The 10,120-nt window shown below is 46.4% G+C and overlaps 1 pseudogene; it reads right to left on the bottom strand.

The window, feature by feature from the left end:
• Positions 1-7,462: 7,462 nt before the first annotated feature.
• LOC117693252 (putative sperm motility kinase W pseudogene) lies at positions 7,463-8,946 on the bottom strand (annotated as a pseudogene).
• Between the last annotated feature and the right edge of the window lie 1,174 nt (positions 8,947-10,120).

Raw genomic sequence — 10,120 nt, 5'->3', positions numbered from 1 at the left:
GAGAAAAACAGAGCTGGACTGTTCCCAGGGCCCCATCTTGGGCTTTCTCTGGGCATTACAGAAATCTAGCTACTCAATGCACTGTGTTACTCGGGTTCCTCTTTGACCACAGTGAATACTTATTGAAAAGTAGGTGGAACCCAGAGGTCAAACAGTGTGGGAGACTTTCCTGAAGTGGCAGGGAGGTCTGCTAACTGAGCAGTGAGTGTCAGCCTGTTCAAGGTAATCATTCGTACCTCAAGATGTTCAAAGAATGAAGAGGGATAAGCCCTGGAAGAAGATCCTGAAGAGTCCTGCATGGCACATGCCACCCAGGGATCCCTCAGTCCCTATCAGCACTTAAGGGCTCTATCCATCTTAGAGCTACTACTAATTTGGGGCTGTGACTGAAGGAACATTGGGTAGTGAGTTGAAATCAAGCACATAGTGAGAAAGCAACATGAGACCTCTACATCTTTCTCACAGGTTTTTTTTTTCAAGTGTACACCCTGTCGTCTCTGAGACAGAATGCTCCATGTTGGATGTTGGAAGCTTATATTTTCACATATTGAACTAGATTTTTGGATCAGCAGCAGCATTAGCTACAACTACAGTTCAAAATGAGAGAATTCAAGAGGTTGTGCCTTTAGTGAAATATCAGGTTCTGACTTTCTTTTCAGAATGTCCTCAGCAGCCACAAACAGGGAAGGACTTGGTGCACAGCTTCTGGATTTGCCTGCAACCTGTGTTGCTCCTGTCAGGAAAGCCTCGGGATTGTTTACTGCTTACTGAAATTCAGAATCATAGCCACAGACATCGGAAGAGAACAGTGATTGAAGGTCAGACCACAGAGGATTCAGGTAGCTCTTCCTACCTGGACCACTCAGTGTCTTATTTTCAAAGTTAAGAATAATCCTGGACAGTGACAGGGTATTCCCAAGAAGACTGAGTGGTAGCATGTAAGAGAGAGAAGGCTAAAGTGCTGAGGGAAAATTGAGGTCCAGGAACCCTCATGGTGACAGTTTTCATCTGCAACCATTTCCTGCTTAGAAACTCAACATGCATGTGTGAAGAATGGTGGAGCCCCATCCAGGAACATGGCCTCTTGTTTCTGGGATTCTAACATTATCCCCCTATCAAGACTGCCTCCTCATTTTCTAACATTCCCATCACCATCCTAAAAGGAGGGTACCTTTCCGCCTTTTGGTATGTTGTGACACCCAACACTCTTAGGGATTGAGATCTGAGTGGAGAACACTATTTTACCAAGAGATGAATTACAATAAATTTCTGTTATAGTGTCCATACAAATCAGACCCTCACAGGCACTTGTCAGGTCCTGTCATTCATGATGGCTGCCTGTCCCATGGTGGCTCTCATGGCCCTCTGTCTCATGCCTACTTTCTTCCCTGGCTCACCCCAGCAGAGCTGTCTTCTCAGGGAGTGTGTTTCCCAACAACCTGTACTAGGCTGGAAGCTCTCAGTTTCATTACCATTTTTACCTGTTTTAATGTGGACTTACCTCACCATCTTTATGTTCCTGAATGCCTGGATTCTGCCAGAGTGTCAGCTCCATGTACAGAGCTTGTCCATCACACCAATGATCCTGGGATCCCGCACCTAGTGAGGACTTTGCACATCACCACCCTTATAGAATGGCAACTGACTGAAGCACAGATGAAACCACTTCACTGAGACATTCTATAAGCTGGGGTGACATCTCAGAGCCAATCTTCACCCCAACTCCTTGTGGATAAGAATGAAGTTCAGCCTCTGAAGGGAACAATGGCCTCCATGGTGCTATAGGATTACTGGAGCAGGCACAGATGAGGAAGTGAGGAATAGACTGCATGGCAAGAACTGGGAATCCAGCTCTGTCAGACACCCCATAGGTAGAGCACAATCCTAAAAAAAATTCAGTGCAGTGTTCTGGGGGCATCCACTGACAGATTTGTAGAGGCCCTCCTTTAGGCTTGTCAAGTCTCTAGATTGAGAGGCAATGCTGAGGGATTCAGAAAGAGGTTGTTATGTTTTGGTGACAGGGCTGTCACTAGGGAGACACCAACATACAATGAAAGTCTGAAGAGACGATCAAAGGTTGCACCATGTAGCTTCCAGGTACAGCTGGACCTCCCGTCATTTTTGCATGCAGCTTTTCACTGTCAAATTTCTCCTTTCCTTACTGTCACCTCAGTGACAATAGCACCTTGTAAGGCCAGGCTGGGTGTGTCTTATGGAGACAGAGAAATTATCAGATGAGGATATCACATGATACCGTTTTGAAGAGTAGAGTATCCTGGTTAGAGGATAGTCTACCAGGACAGGTGCTTCTGCAGGAGATGGTGACACTACAGACTCTTTGTGTTTGAGCATTGTAAGCTCAGTTATAGATGATCAGAGTTGCAAATGTCTGTAGTCTTCTCTTTCCTAAGACTTGGAGAGTCCTGGAACACTGGATGATCAGGGAGTTCTGGGCAGGTTAAGAAGTCTGCAGGGACTTAAGTGTTCAAGCTTCCTGAGAAGACAAAGACAGCAGGGAAGAGGAGGGCTCCTTAGCTTTCCTGTCTGCAGGAATTCTGGAACAGTAGCAGTTGCCCTGGAGTGACTTGCACTGATGTGGGTTACGTTTGAGTATAGGAGGAGGTGAGCCTTAGGGCTCCTTTTGGTGTTACAGGACACCAGAAAACCTGTCATCTTACTTATCATTTCTTTGGGCTCTGTTGGGTTGGTAGTGTATTCTGCTCTCAGGAAGGATTTTGGTACTGGCAGATAGCATGTTTTACAGTGATTCAGGCCTTAGAGGTCCCCTGTCATACTGGGCAACCTTCAAGAGGTCAGGATACTTGCATGCTCTGAGCCTCCCCTCCCTTCTAAAATTCTCCTCTCAGGAGGATTCTAGCACTAGCAGACAGCATGTCTCTCACAGTGATTCAAGCTTTAGAGGTTCCCTTTCAAATTGCATGTCTTTTAAGTGATCAGGATATATACATTGTTTGCTAGCACCCCACCCCCTTTCCTAAATGGAGAAGCCCATGCATGCTGTTTTTCTCATTTGAGCCCCGATGTCCAGGGAGACAAGTCTATTTTGTTCTATGTGCACCAATACAGAGTGAGTGTACCCAGTACTTACCATTTTCTGTCAGTAGATATACGCATCCACCACAGAAACCTTCTGGATTCCTGGGTGTTGGTGTTGACTCAGATCCAGGAGTCATACTCTGCTCTCAAAACTTGAAGGTCCATTCCTTCAAGGCCTGAGGTTTTTTGTTTTTGGCAGCATTACAAGGTGACTCAAGTCCTCCTGTGTTTAGTGTCCCAATACTGAGAGCAGCACACTGTTGGGGCAGGTTGGGTGTGTTCATATGGAGGTATGGGAATCATCACATCAGTGTCAAGGGCAGAATGGCCTGGTCAGAGGATAGTCTATTGGCTTCAGTGCATCTGCAGTAGATAAGGACAGCACAGCTGCCCAGGACATCCTGCAGCTGGGACAGATCTTCCAGAGGCTGTCCATTCTGCATGTCCTTACAGACATATGAGGAAAGAGAATTTCAGTTCCTCTCTTCAACTATATTCCTTGAGTTGTGGAACAAGATTCAATTCTGGGCATGGGAAGGAAATGTTTTCACCTTGATAGGAGATAGGAATGACAGAAGGAAGAGAAACAAGGACCAGCTCATGAGTTCTATGAATATGCATGTTACTTGTTCTTGGGGTACAGGGATTGAAGCTATCGGCTGAGGTCTTCTTGCCTGTTTATCTGATGGTTTGGGCGACTACCAAAGAGGCACTGTTCTTTTGCATGGAATCTCTGTGGAGAATTCTGTACCACGGTGTATACACCTCATTAGTGGATTGGTTGCTGTTTTACTGGTTGTGTATACAGAACAAATGTGTGAGAATTCAATCTCTCCCTCATCTACAGATGCTGGTGTCCATTCTGGGCAGATGCTCCACACTGATACAGCAACCACAGAGCTCAGGCCTTGGTGTCCTTCTGAACTGCAGGGAGACTTTGAGGTTGCTCAGCATTGACCATTATCCCTCAGCATGTACCAGATCATCACGTTGGATTCCCTCTGGACACTGACAGCCTCACCTCTTTTCTGCATACCTTGTTCAGGTAGGAGAATTTTACTTTGTGTTTCTATTCAGTGCTGTTATCTTGAGATGTTACCTTCAGCAACAAGGAACCACTGTGCTCATAGTCAGGGATCCATGTCCTTCCCAGCTTCACAGGCACAAGCTTCTGTAGCACAGCACCCTCATCTGTAGAGGAGAAGCTGAAAAACAGAAAGGCATTAGATGCAATGCGAACTTAAGCCCAGGTGCCATGGCAATGGCAGGGTCACCTTCTCTGAGAACCTCTTACTGAATGAAAGACCTAAACTGGGTAGATGACAACTAGGATAAGAAGCAAAGTGCTCAGGAGGGAAGGCCACTGGAGCAAGTGCGGAGATGGGAGAAGCTATGCACCATTTTCCTTTTAGTGAATGACTAAAAAGTGCACTTGAGACATGCCGTGGGCATTAAGAATCACCAAGGCACGGCCTGGAGAGATGGCTCAGTGGTTAAGAGCACTGACTGCTCTTTCAGAGGTCCTGAGTTCAACTCCCAGCAACCACATAGCGGCTCACAACCATCTGTAATGGGATCTGACACCCTCTTCGGGTGTGTCTGAAGACAGTGACAGTGTACTCATATACATAAAGTAAATAAATAAACCTTTAAAAAATCTTGTTGAGGCCATAGACTATTGGACTTTATCATGTTGCAGGTCAGGAAGCTAATGGAACACCATGTCCTTTAGTTTGGTGAGAGTAAAGAGCTCACATGTGCCATTGGGCTTTGTCTCACGATGACTCTGGCATAGGGAAAGTCCAGAACCTCTATTCACTGTGTGAACTGTGGTTCCAGAGTGACTCAAGTAATCATCCTCTGTGTATGAAGACAGTAGCATTGAATCCCAGATACTTAACATATGTGGATAAACTGATGGGGTGAGCTGCTGAGAGACCTTATAGATGCATGAGTGAAAATATGACAGGAGAGAAAGTCACGTCATCTACTGTTCCTGGAGTACACCCTCAAGTATCTGGCTCCCCTTCCCAGGTTGGATACTTTTTTGACACTTTGGTCAAGCTGAAGTCATTCGGGATGAAAATATCCTGTTGAGAATATGTCCTTATCGGATTTACAGTGAGTCTATAGGACATTTTCATTATTAGTGCCTGACTGTGTGTGTTTAGGCCAGTCTGGGTGGTAGCACAGCTGGGAGTAAGGAACATGCCAAGGAAATCCTGGTGGAGAAGCCATTAAAGAGCACCCTTCATGGCCTCTATTGTTATTTGTGCCTCTAAATTCCTTAAGTTACTATTTTTGACTTGCCTCAGGGACAGTTATGCACATGTTTTTCAAGCTAGAACACACATCTGTACACAAACAAGCAGGACCTACTGCTCTCTGTGTTCATGGCAATCATGAAGAGGGAATGGCCTTGATGGACCCCCGTTGCGATGTCAGAAGGCACCATCATGTCCAGGGATTCAGGCTGGCAGCATGTCACATGGCTTCCCCTATGACCTTCTGTGCCTTCTATTCTTCCCTCCCAGGCTCTGAACTGCTGTAGCCCTCACAGAAGTGTCTCTTGTGATTCCCTGAACTACCATGCATTCTCTCTGGTAACTTCCCATGATAGGTGTTTTCATGTAGACCTACACCACCATTTTTGTCTTCCTGATTTTCCTGGACTCTGCCAGCATGTCTGTTGCTTGGAAACAGGTCCATCTTCAGGCCTAAAGATCCCTGGATCGAGCACATAGTGAAGGCTTGGCACACAGCACACGGTTAGTGAATGTCTTCTGACTGGGTAACTGATCACAGCCTGACACAGAGTCAGCCTAGAACATGGGATTGAATCTCAGATCTTGATTTCACACTGGATGACTGGTTCCACTTAAATAAGAATGAAGTGGGGCCTATGAGAGAAGACTTAGCTCAGCAATGAACTGGAACACAGATGGTAGACGGAGCACATGGACAGGCCCAGCCCAGAAAGCACAGAGCAAGCTAGATGCCTAGGACACTGAGCCCTACCATGCCAAACAGCCCACATTCTGGGAACAAAATTCCAAGGAAATTAAGTGACAGGTCACAAGGCTACCCTCTGGAAAATCAGAAGACACCTTCCTCCAGGCTCTTCAGAAATGGAAGACTGAGGCTCAGAAATGTGGTGAATGCTTAGGAACCATTCTTGTTTCTCAGGCATGGAAGCCTTTGAGGTTCACTCACAAGTTTGGCAGGTTTCTTGGGCTCAGTGAAACAGATGTGTTGTGTGCCTGCTCCCACACTTCCTACAGGAAATCAGGACACCTAGGCTGAGTGATCTCCGTGATGGAAGAAGCACTATGTGTCTCTCTGTGTTCTCTAAACCTCAGTGTGTGGTCCTTCAGCCCAGCACACAGACTCACCACACTGTCCCAGTAGACAGAAGCCTGGACTTTCTTAAACTGCAGCACTTTAAGAATGTGGTGCTGGATCACATTCTGGAGGCAACTAGATCTCCCACACCTGAAGCCCACTTTCTATGTCCCCCAAGCCTCCTGCTGTCAGCTGCATACAATGTAACAAGCCTCCCAGGGTGGTCTCTCAGGAAGATAGCTAGTTGAGAGGCTGGTTGAGTTTTAATTTAGAGTGATACCTAAGGGAGGTTGGTTAGTATGAGAGGCCATGAAGGCACATCCTATGTATGCACAAGGGTGGGATGCTGACATGGTGTCACTCAGCATGTTCTGTGCCTGCACAGGAGCTGCCCAAGACAACACATGGGCTGAATGCATAGGTAAAGTGTGAAGAACAGAGCTGTGGAAGGACACTTCCCATCTCTGCTCCTTCCTTGCTTTTATGGGTGCTGTATGCCCAGGCTATGAATGCTACTATGGAGATTCTGTAGAATACTGCGAACCATATCCTCACTAAAGGGCTTGCAGGATACACAGGAACTGAGTATCCAGCTCAGCTTCCCCAGGAAGCCATCCAAGCATCAATGTCAGACTTCACAGGGCTCAGCACACTCTGCCTGTCCAACAGAATTGTAGCGAGGCATTGAAATGGTTCCTTTGCGCTTTGATCATGGTCATTCTGCCAGACACTAGGTCCCCAAGCAGAGTCTCGATCTGAATACATTTCTCATAAACAACAGCTCCACAAGCCCCCTTTCACCCAGGCTGTACCCACAGTCTCTTGCTGATTACTGCTAGTTGGGTTGTATCAAGATACCACCTAGGCATTCTCCAACAGGATTTCTTCCTGAGGTGGTAAGCCAAGGATCAGGGTTAATCCAGCTGGAATAGAAATACATCTGACCATCCCAAGAGACCCCAGAAACGTACACTTCTCTGATTTTTCCAGCAGGGAGACATGAATAAAGACATAGAAAGTAAATTACAAAGCAGAGATGCCTCCTCCCATACCTGCTTACCCTTTACTGTGTTCTGCTCCTGGCCTCTCTCAGGGGAGCCACTTTTTTGGAGGATGTTTTCGGGGTCTTTGTCTTTGAGCACAGGGGAAGCAACAGAGTCTTGATAGGCCTGCTCTGATTTTCCTGGTGAGTCTCTTGAAGCACCCAGGCTTCTTAGGAGGAGATGTTTGTATATGAGAGTGTTGCTCAGGTGGCACAGGCAATTCCTCCTCCAGTATGTTGTTGCAGACACTGGGGCCGCCACAGATCCGTTATGGAGGGCACAGGTGGAAGTGCTGCTGGTCTTTTTCTCTGGACAATGTAGAGCAACTGGAAGCATGGAGACACTTGTGGCCACGTCCTGTCCCGATGGTGTCAGGGCAACAGGCACGTGCATTTCTGAGAGCTGTATGTGGAGGAGACTAAAGTTGGATTCACTGGTCCTTTTCTTTAAGGGAAGACCAGAGATAGAGGGGTCAGCTGGTGAAGGGGGTGGTGTAGGGCACCGATCCATAGTCTCGACTGAAGTTGTAAATGCATGCTCTTGCCCCTTGTCTGCCTGTGCTTTTAGAATCAAATATGCCCCCATGGATTCATTGTACTTTCTCTTGTCCAGGGATTCTATAATCTCATTGGCATCAAATCCCATGCCACAGAGCCTGTCTATGATGTTATAATCTGGATCGGTCTCAGTCGGGATGTCTACCTCACACTTCACCACCCAGGGATGGTTTTCAATTCTCTCAGTGGACGGCCTCATCTCTGGGGCAACTTGTGAGCAATTGGTGGATTAAGTTTTTCCAGCTGCCCAGAGACGTGAGATGGAATGTCATAGGTCCCTGTTGTGATGTTTTCGTCCATCTCCTTCATGGTGTTTCCTCTGAAGGGGTAGTGCCCAATGTTAATGAAAAATAGTACCACACCCAGGCTCCACACATCAGCTTTTTTCCCATCAAATGGCACCCTTAGTACAATCTCTGGTGCGAAACAGCTTTTTGGTCCCACACTGCCGTTTCAGTAATGTGCCAGATCTGCACGTGACGGCCAGACCAAAGTCTATCAGCTTTACATTACCGTCCTCATCCCTTAGTATATTCTGCGGCTTGATGTCATGATGCACAAGATCCAGGCTGTGGCAGTACTTTACAGCTGACACTACCTGCCCGAATATTTTCTTTGCCTCCTCCTCCTGCATCGGGCCATCCTCCTCTATGATTTCATACAAGCTTCCTCCCGGAATATATTCGGTGATAAGGTTAACGTGCCTTGATGTTACCAGTACCTGGTAGAGGCAGATAATGTTGGGATGGTGCAGTGTCTCCAATGCTGATATTTTCGGCATGTATCCCCCTGATGTTCTTCTTGCAAATCTCTACCGTTTTTTATGGCAACCAGCGCCTCGGTTTTCAGGTGCGAGGCCAGTTTCACAGTGCCAAAGGAACCTTGGCCAAGAGTAAAAAGCACTCTGTACTGACTTTCCATATCTTCTTTTTGGAGTTGCTGGCCATGAGGGTAAGTTGTTTCCCTGTGCTCTGGTGCACACAGGATGCGAGGTCCAACAACCCAAAAATTGACAAACTAGATATGTATTGGAGGAGTCCCTCCCACAGGTCACCAATATCAGCTCCCTGCTCTGTATGGACAAATACAACAGTCCAGTCCACAGTCTTATGCAGAGGGCCCTCATTTCTTCCATCACAGTAGCTCTTTGTGAGGTCAGAGCACAAAACACTCAGAGCAGTGAAGGTTGTTTAGCAATTACAGGCAGCAGAGTATCTCAGTGGCCTTTGTAGCTGGATGTTGATTATGTCAAACCATCCATCTGGCCTTTTAAGGAAGAGGTTCATTTTGGACAAGTGTTCTGCAGAGAGCGGCCAAGTCATCACAAAATGTAACTGGGAGCTTTTCTACCCAGCCTCCTTGTTCCCAGAATAGGACTCTAGACCTATTCATAAAAGATGCCTAGGCCATAAGCTTTGGCTGATTCTCCAACCAGCTTGTAATTCATACAACCTGTTTATTCTAGTCTGTGTCTGACACATGGATGGTTGTCTCTCCTAAGATTCATGTTTCTGTCTTCCTCAGAGTTCAAGGTCAATCTGTAGGTCTTCATTGTTTCTCTGAGTTCTCTCTCTCTCTCTCTCTCTCTCTCTCTCTCTCTCTCTTCTCTCTGTCTCTGCCTGATGTTCCACCCTTTATTTCCTCCCTTGCTTATCTGGCCATCAGCTTTTTATTGACAGATGATGCTTATACACAGTACCAAAGAATTCCCTTTATATATCATCTACCCCCACCCTGCCCATAGTCCAACCTAAATGCCCATCTCTAACATTAGTAAACTGCAATGCAGAGGAACAACTGTGAAAACCAGCAGTCAGAATTACATTCACAGTGTTCATTCTCTCTCGTATTGGGCCACATTGGACAAAAAGTACTCTACAATCACAACTATCTTGGTGATTGGGTTTGAGTTTCTATACTTAAATCATGTTCTTTCATAATATGAATTTATAGAGAATTTGAGAGAAAATATTCATTTTAAAAGGAAGGGTGATATGTAGGAGGAGCTAAGGTGGGAGGAGTACTGAGAGGAAGAGAAGGAGTAAGAAGAGGAGGAGAAGAAGGAGAGGAGAAGCTAGGTGATGAAAGACAGAAAGAGGGGGAAGACAGGGAGGCAGATGT

The sequence above is a fragment of the Arvicanthis niloticus genome, chromosome 21 (genome assembly GCF_011762505.2).
Source record: "Arvicanthis niloticus isolate mArvNil1 chromosome 21, mArvNil1.pat.X, whole genome shotgun sequence".
Lineage (NCBI taxonomy): Eukaryota > Metazoa > Chordata > Mammalia > Rodentia > Muridae > Arvicanthis > Arvicanthis niloticus.
The sequence above is the reverse complement of the archived record's forward strand: the minus strand, read 5'-3'. Positions and strand labels throughout refer to the sequence as shown.